Source organism: Gekko japonicus, unplaced genomic scaffold, assembly GCF_001447785.1.
Source record: "Gekko japonicus isolate JY-2015 unplaced genomic scaffold, Gekko_japonicus_V1.1 scaffold598, whole genome shotgun sequence".
Classification (NCBI taxonomy): Eukaryota; Metazoa; Chordata; class Lepidosauria; order Squamata; family Gekkonidae; genus Gekko; species Gekko japonicus.
The window spans coordinates 437,246-446,621 of record NW_015170910.1 but is presented as its reverse complement, the minus strand read 5'-3'; positions in this window follow the sequence as shown (position 1 = coordinate 446,621).

The window sequence follows — 9,376 nt, the reverse complement described above, 5'->3', positions numbered from 1 at the left end:
CAGAACATCAGAAGAGCCCTGCTGGATCAGACCAGAGGTCCACCTAGTCCAGCATCCTGTCTCACACAGGGGCCAACCAGTTCCTCTGGAGGGCCAGCAACAGGGCAGAGAGGCCGAGGCCTTCCCCTGATAAGAACATCAGAAGAGCCCCACTGGATCAGACCAGTGAGGGTCCCTCTAGTCCAGCCTCCTGCCTCACACAGGAGGACCAACAGCAGGGCACAGAGGCCGAGGCCTTCCCTTCTGGGATTCAGAGCCTGAATGCTCTGAAGTGCTCCAACCTGAGATGCAAAACAGACAAGTCAAGGCGTACAGCCCACTGTGTTTTGAGCCAAAGCCAAGAGACCAAGTGGCACATTTCCCCTGCAGAGTCATTTGATGCTCCCCTGAAGAAGGAATGTGCAGCCTCGAACGTGTTCGGTTCCCGAATATTTATGCAGTTCATCTTTCAAGAGGGCTGCCTTGCATTTTGGCACAAAGTTTTGCCAAGCAGCTCTCCGGTGATTTGCTAAGCTGGTACTTCACAGGTTTTAACGAGATAAGTATGACAATTTAATTTAGTCTTGCTTCTGTACATGGGGAATGAAAGCCCCCTTCTATCTCAGGTACGGGTAAAGGAGTTAAAGTGAGCCTGCACGGAATTTTAAGGAAATGTCAAGGGAGGGCCGTGGCTCAGTGGTAGAGCCTCTGCTTGGCATGCAGAAGGTCCCAGGTTCAATCCCAAATTCGGGGCTCTTTTTGTAGCAGGAACTCCTTTGCTTATTAGGCGACACACCCCTAATGTAGCCAATCCTCCAAGAGCTTACAGTGGCCCCTGTAAGAAGAGCTCTGTAAGCTCTCAGAGGATTGGCTCCATTAGGGGTGTGTCGCCTAATATGCAAAGGAGTTCCTGCTACAAAAAGAGCCCTCCGGTATACCAAGAAGCAAGTGTTGGATCAGACCTTTCTGTGCCTGAGATCTTCAGCCATGGTACACGATACAGAGCTAGATGAACCAAGGTTTTTGATGGTTTAAGGCCGTTTTTGGACACAGTCCTGATTACCTATGCCCCCGGGCAGCTTATCAGGGTAGAATCCAGTATCAGACAATGACTGAAATCTTCTGATCTCGTCACAATTCCTGCGTAATGGTGTATGCATGCCTGCGCTATTAAGATAAGATTTTTTAAAGTCAGCTGCTTGGGGGGGGGGTGCTCCTTGGTTTGGAGATAAGACTTAATGGATAATGTTTCCTGACTTGTCCGGAATATGTACAGCTCTCTGAATGAGCTTCTCTTTTCTGGAACGAAGCCTTCTTGTCTCCGATCTGTCGGCCATCTCTCCCCTCTGTTTCTATCTATTACTGTTCTGGGGGGTGGAAGAGAGAGCAATCTGAAATTTAGCACCGTCCGCCGCGGGACCGAGTCGCAATATGTTGCCTAAATTCTCGCTTAATGCGGGCTGATTTCCCAGGGGCTGGCCGGGAGCCAGGATCCTAATGGATTCTTTTTCCAATGGTTTTCAGGAACAGAGGTCACCGAAGCTGAAATCCCCACGCGGGCTGAAATGTATTTCCATAAATGCTTCATAATCGAAGTCCGCGGTAATGGCGTGACCATTTCGCTGTCTTGGCCCGGCTTTGACAATTAATAACCGGCGGCCTGACTTCCGTTCCCGTAGAAGTTCAAGCGCGAATAGGGTGGAACTAGGGTTGCCGGCTCTGGGTTGGGAAATTCCTGGAGATTTGGGGGTGGAGACTGGTGAGGGATCTCACGCAGGGATGCCAGCCTCCAGTTGGGACCTGGGGATTCCCCGGAATTACAGCTCATCTCCAGACTACAGAGACCAGTTCCCCTGGAGAGAAGTGGCTGCTTTGGGAGGTAGACTCTGTGGCATTGACGTCCCTGCCCTCCCCAAACCCTACCTTCCTTGGGCTCCACCCCCCAGATTTCCAGGTGTTTCCCAACCTGGAGGTGGCAACCCTAAGATCCCCCGTGGCCAATGGTAATGGGTGTGTGTGGGGTGTGTGTAGGGCTGTCAGTTTCAGGCTGGAAAACTCCTGGAGATTTTGGGGTGGAGCCAGGGGAGGACACAGGCCTGGAGCTACAGTGGGGCATTTTGGGGGCCCTGCCCCCTAATTAAAATCCCTGCCCCACAAGTAGCCAGCGATGGCGAACCTAAACAGCATGATAAAAAGTAGAGACATCACCCTGCCAACAAAAGTCCGCATGGTCAAAGCAATGGTATTCCCAGTAGTCATGTATGGCTGCGAGAGTTGGACTACAAGGAAGGCCGAGCGCCGAAGAATAGATTCTTTTGAACTATGGTGCTGGAGAAGACTCTTGAGAGTCCCTTGGACTGCAAGAAGATCAAATCAGTCAATCCTCAAAGAAACCAACCCTGACTGTTCCCTGGAAGGCCAGATAATGAAACTGAAGCTAAAATACTTTGGCCACCAAATGAGAAGGGAGCACTCACTGAAGAAGACCCTGATGCTGGGAAAGATTGAAGGTCAAAGAAGACGGGGACGGGAAAGGATGAGATGGTTAGACAGTGTCATCGATGCAACAAACATGAAATTGAGCCAACTTCAGAGGACGGCGGAAGACAGGAGAGCCTGGCGGGATCTGGTCCATGGGGTCGCGAAGAGTCGGACTCGACTGTGCGACTGAACAACAAGAAGAAGAATCGGAGGAGGAGGAGATTGGGTTTATACCCCGCCCTTCACTCAGAGCAACTTACAAACTCCTTCCCCTTCCCCTCCCCACAACAGACACCCTGGGAGGTAGGTGGGGCTGAGGGAGCTCTCTCCCCACCCTGGTAGTCAAGGCAGGTTGAGAAATGTGAAGACCCATTCAATATGGTTTGGTGTAGTGGTTAGGAGTGTGGACACCTCCCTCACGGGGTGTCTGTTGTGGGGAGGGGAAGGGGAAGGGATTGTGAGCCGCTCTGAGACTCCTTTGGATGAAGAAGAAGAAGAGAAGAGATTGGATTTACCGTATACCCCGCCCTTCACTACCCAAAGGAGTCTCAGAGCGGTTTACAAACTCCTTTCCCTTCCCCTCCCCACAACAGACACCCTGTGAGGCAGTTGGGGCTGAGAGAAGTATTGACAGAAACCGGTTTGCCTTCTCTGTCCGAAGAAAAAGCCGAGCTGCCAATTTGACAGGAACGAGGGGGGGGGGTACATGTGAAATTATCTGGAGTGAAATCTTTTTTTAAAAAAATAACTACGCATTTAAATTAAATTAACATGCTGTCTGACAACCTAACAAGGTGATAACTTTCTCCCAGGGGCAATTATCACGCAATGACGTAGCGGCACCCAGGAACAGCTGGCAAACTAGTAAAGGAGGGTGAGAACGCACCTTAAAAGCAAGCAAATTAAGGGCTGGTTTTCACATAGATGTCTGTCCCTCTGTCGACTGTATCATCTCAGGGACTCTGGGCACATGTGAATGAGCCAGGGCTATTTTGGGGCAGGAACGCACAGAAACGGAGTTCCGGCTGGCTCCCGAGTTGGCCACACCCAGCACGAACTCATTAGCATAATAGGCCACACCCAAGAGCAGACACTCCTTATGATTGGCTACATTAGGGGTGTGTGGCCTAACATGCAAAGGAGTTCCTGCTACAAAAAGAGCCTTATTTGACAACAAATAAGGTAAACAGAATAAGGAGCAAAAGGTGAGTGTGGCTGGATGACCACGCTTCTGGTAACTAGGGGTGTGTGGCCTAATGAGCTAATGAGCTGTATTGTCATGGGTGTGGCCTAATATGCTAATGAGTTTCTGCTGTTGGGTGTGGTCTATTATGCTAATGAGTTCCTGCTGGGCTTTTTCTACCAAAAAAGCCCTGGAACGAGCCGTCGGAGACTGATCATCCCAACAGAATTCTTGGATCAGTTGGTGTCAGTTCAAGTGCAGTGGGGACTTCGGACTGTCATTGAGTAGAATTACCTGTCAAAGGGAGCTTTGAGTCTTGAACGCTTATGCAACGGGGTGCCCCTGGGCACCCGGGCAGCCACCAAACTTTTCCTGCCGTCCGCCAAGTGTTTTTACAAAATGGGTAGGGCTTTTGTCCAGCAAGGCTTCTGATTGGCTATTGGAGATGTGACTGCCTGTGCAGGTTTTTCTTTTTACCTCTTTGCCGCCTGCAGCCACTCCGGCACAAGAATTCTCATCATGTGACTGCAGGTAAGCTGCAGTGGCCATTTTGTGGCTAGTGGCGCCTCCTGCAGCAGCCATTTTGTGACTGTGCCCGCCATCCTGTGTCGGAACTCCAGTTTGGTGTAGAGCCAGTTTGGTGTCGTGGTTAGGAGCGCAGACTCTGAGCTGGGAGAACTGGGTTTGATTCCCCCACTCCTCCACATGCAGCTGCTGGTGTGACTTTGGGTCAGTCACAAGCTCTCTCAGAGCAGTTCTCTCAAGGGCAGTCCTCGAAAGAGCTCTCTCAGCTCCACCTACCTCCCAGGGTGTCTATGGTGGGGAGGGAGATTGTAAGCCGCTCTGAGACTCCTTCGGGCAGCGGAGGGTGGGGTATATATCCAATCTCCTCCTCCTCCTCCTCCTCTTCTTGTCTCCTTTGACCTCACGCCCCTCCGTACTGTCCAGGACTGCGTGCACCTCCATTTGCAAAGGTGCCGGGAAAGTGTGGGACGTTGTTACAAGAGAGACTCTCAGATCTGCCTTTTATTTGTTTTCATTTTTTAAAAAAAGGAGGAGGAGGAGGCACAACCCAGGCCTGCTAGAAGAGGCTTCTGCTAAAGTATCTGCCTTAGCAGAGGGAGATAATTTGGCGGTGACATCCATGATGAATGGTATCATAAAGGCTTGATTTATTGCAATACGGCTGCTCTTGAAAGCATGGGGCGACTTAGTAAACACCTGGGTAGATGGAGCCAGGGCTCTCTCTTTTCTGGAGAGCGCTGGTCTTCCCAAGCAGGTTTTTTTTTTGGGGGGGGGGGGAGAACAGGAAAGATTAGTCTAGCTGTGCTGGACGAGGGCCAGGACCTTTTCTATACTCGACCTGGTGGGACTCCCTGCCAAAGGACCATCGGGATCTGATGCAATTCCGCAGGGCCTGTGAGGCAGATACGTTCCGCCAGGCGTTCCGTTGAGGGCAGCGACGGTCTCCATCACGGCTGGCCCCCTTCCTCCCCCCCGCCCAGGAAAAAGGGACTGGTAGTCCTAAATTGAGACAATAATACCACAAGAGGATTGCCACCTTGGATCTTTTATTTATGCTGAAATTTTTACTAAGTTATACATGAATTTTAATGTTTGCATTTCAACGCTTCGTATTTCATGACTTTGTGTCCTGTACGTTGCCCAGAGCCCAGCGTAAGATGGGATAGGGTCTGATGATGATGAAGGAGAAGGAGAAGGAGAAGAAGGAGAAGAGGAGGAGGAGGAAGAGATTGGATTTATACCCTGCCCTTCCCTACCCAAAGAAGTATCAGAGCGGCTTACAGTCGCCTTTCCCTTCCCCTCCCCACAACAGACACCTGGTGAGGTAGGCGGGGCTGAGAGAGCTCTTTCGAGGACTGCTCATGAGAGAACAGCTCTGAGAGAACTTGTGACTGACCCAAGGACACACCAGCAGCTGCATGTGGAGGAGGGGGGAATCAAACCCAGTTCTCCCAGATTAGAGTCCGCGCTGATCTCCAGGCTACTGAGATAAGTTTCCATGGAGAAATATGGCTTCTTTGGAGGGGGGGCTCCATGGCATTATACCCCAGGTCCTTCCCCTCCACAACCTCCACCCCTCCCTAGGCTCCACCCCCAAATCTCCAGGAATTTCCCAACCCAGAGATGACAACCCTAAAAATCCAAGAGTATCCACAGGTTGGGAGCCCCTGGTGTAGAAAGTATGATGCCCACAAGACTAAATACTTTTTTGAAACATGTTTCTCAAATGCTGGGAACGCTACACTTGGCATACCAGCTGTGCTTTCGTATAAATATGTCACATTCAAAAGCATTGGAGTATTGTATCTGAAAGCGAGGATTACAGTGATGTTTGATAGGTTCACTTTAAGTCTAAAGTAGAGCCAGTTTGGTGTAGTGGTTAGGAGTGCGGATTCTAATCTGGGAGAACCAGGTTTGGTTGGTGTAATCTGGAGAACAGGGTTTGATTCCCCACTTCTCCATATGAAGCCAGTTGGGTGACCTTGGGTCAGTCACAGTTCTCTCAGATGTTTCTCAGCCCCACCTACCTCACAGGGTGTCTGTTGTGGGGAGAGGAAGGGAAGGCAGTTGTAAGCTACTCTGAGCCTCCTTTGGGTAGTGAAGAGTGGGGCATAACCCCAATCTCCTCCTCCTCCTCCTCCTCCTCCTCCTCCTCCTTCTTCTCTGATGATAATGTTCATGGATCCAAGGGACATTGTTGCAAAATCTGTTGGGGTAGCAACAATTGCGCTGAAAATGCCTTCATGTCCCTGGATAATAGAATGGCTATTAAAAGCACATTGCAGAAATGGAAACACAAATCTGCATAGTTCAAAGACAGACTAAAGCACTTTTAAAGACTGACTCTGCAATGCTATGCGAAGTTAGCCCAGTCCAAACCCGTTGCATTGAATAGGCTTAGCCTGGAATAACTGTGCTTAAGATTGCACAGTAAGAGGCCTCTCTGTCTTCTCGACTGGAAATATATAGTGTCTATAATCTTTCAGAAACCATCTGTTGTTTTGGTGTGTTGGTTTTCAACGTGTGTGTGTCTGTGTGCGCGCACGTGTACCTGGAAGCCATGGCGCCCTCTGGTGGCCTGGAGGATATTCAGAGAGGTGGCTGAATGAAGCCTGCCCCCGGCTTCCCGGCTGCTGGTATTCCAAGGAGGTCTCCCTTCCAAGGGCTTACCAGAGTCAACCCTGCTTAGCTTCCAAGATCTGACGAGATCAGGTTTGCCTGGGCTATTCCAGAAGCTCCTTCTGCAATTAGGATCCCCCGACTTGAAATATCTGACATCAGCGTTAGCCAGCATGCCTATCAGGAACTTGACCTCAAGCAAGGAAGTATTCCTTGCTATGATTGGTGGTGTGGGGGAGGAGGGCTCTTGTCAATAGAATCTAGCCAATCAGCACTGCCCGTGGCTCAGGAGTCTCCAATGTGGTGCCTTTGGAAGTGGGTGGGGCCAAGTAGGGCTTTTGCCCAGCCAGGCTTCAGATTGGCTGTTGGAGCTTTCGTTAGTTGTGCAGTTTTTTAAAAAAACGTTGCCTTGGCGGCACCTGCCACCACAGCACGAAAATCTGCTCTGGGTTACTGAGGTTAAGCTGGAGCGATCATTTTGTGGCTGGCTCAGCCTCCTGAGGTAGCCGTTTTGTGGCAGCCGTTTTGTGGCTGCGCCCACCCCGTGTGTCAGAATTCCAAATGTGTCTGCAGGCTCAAAAAATTTGGTCAACATGTAGGGTTGCCAGCTTCAGGTTGGAAAATACCTGAAAAATTTGGAGGTGGATCCGGCAGGGGGCGGGGTTTGGGGAGGGGCCTCAGCATGGTCCAACGCCATAGAGTCCGCCCTTCAAAGCGGCCATTTTCCCTAGGGGAGCTGATCTCTGTCCGCTGGAGACCATCTGTAAAAGCGGGAGATCCCCAGGCCCCAGCTGGAGGCTGGCAACTTGATCAACATGTGATAAAACCAGGTCCAAATGTGGCCCACTGCCAGGGCCATTTTTGGGCAGGAACGCACAGGAACGGAGTTCTGGCTGGCTCCCGAGTTGGCCATGCCCAGCAGGAACCTCATTAGCATAATAGGCCACACCCAACAGCAGACACTCATTAGGATTGGCTACATTAGGGGTGTGTGGCCTAACAGGCAAAGGAGTTCCTGCAACAAAAAAAGGCCCTGGGTTTTGACAACAAACAAGGTCCTATTATGCTAATGAGTTCCTGCTGGGCTTTTTCTACAAAAAAAGCCCTGCCCATTGCTATATATAAAAACTTGCATCTGTCTCTAGACGCTTCCTTTCTCCCCACTCCTTAGCCAAAGGAACGACCCCCTAACATCCTCCACCCCACACATCCCATTACATCTCCACCCCACACATCCCATTACATCTCCCTGAACGGCACTTCTGCAAATGGCTATGCCGTTCTGTTTCGAAACTGAAATGAAATACGCGCGCACGCACACACACCCAAATCCAAAAAGACCAATTCGGCACACATGAAATTAGCCACATTATTGTCAACACAAGGGGTGTTAAGAGCTTCAGAGGGAAGATTCTCTACCGAGCCCTTCCGGAAAAGTAAACACGATCTTCTCAAGAGGGTTAAAGGCCCATCTATAGACGAAAACATATCCAGAGAGAGAGGTTTATGCTCTGTTTTCTTTACTTTCCTGCTTCTTCCCCCGCGCCCCCACACTGAGTGAATTCTCCAACTGGTGAGAGAGAGAGAGAGAGAGAGAGAGAGAGAGAGAGAGAGAGAGAGAGAGAGAGAGAGAGAGAGAGAGAGAGATTACATCAAAGTGTCGCTTTGCCCAAGTTCAGCTCCCGTTTCACTTGGCACAGAAACAGACACATTATTTTTTGTTGTGTTGCTGCCGTCATGTCTCTGCCAACACATGGAGACCCCATAGGGTTTTCAAAGCAAGGGATGCTCAGAGGTGGCTGGCCGGCCTCCACATTGTGATCCTTATATTCCCATCCAAATACCATCCAGGGCCAACCCAGGTTTAGCTTCTGAGGTCTGACGAGGTTGGGCTAGCCTGAGCTATCCAGGTCAGGTTGCCAACCTCCAGGTGGTCAATGGAGATGTCTTGGTGGTCTCCAGGTGACGCCATGGCATTATGCCCCACTGAAGTCCCTCTTTTCCCCAAACCCCATGCTCTGCAGTTTCCACCCCCATAATCTCTAGGTAGTTTCCAACCTGGAGCTGGCAACCTAATCAGGGAAGGAGGAGGAGGAGAGTCAAAATCAGATATTTGACTGGTAAATGGTGTTCTGCGATTTGAGATCTAGCCAAGTTCTTAGGAACTGCAGATGTATCTTCGCAGGATCCTTGCTGTTCCAAGCAACACTGTTTCCCTGAGCTGAGCTGGTGTTATTTGCTCAATGCCCAGAATAGCCAGGTGTTTCTTGAGATTTCTGGGCACTGCTCCAAGGGCTCCAATGACAACTGGCACGATGGTAACCTTCTCCTCCCAGAGTCTCTCTAACTCTATTTGTATATGTGCTGCCGAAGCAAACATGTCTAACTCTGTTTGTAGGTCTTGGTATTTTGTGATCTTTTCCTGTTCTTTCTTTTCTATTCTGCTGCCTCCTGGGATTGCAATGTCTTCCTACAGCTGTGGTATTGGCAGGGGTCATTTCCTGCGGGAGCGCACAGGAGCGGAGCTCCGGCAGTAAGGAGCCCAGGGGGCAGGCACATGCAACAAGCCCCGCCCCCTGCTCCCAGCAG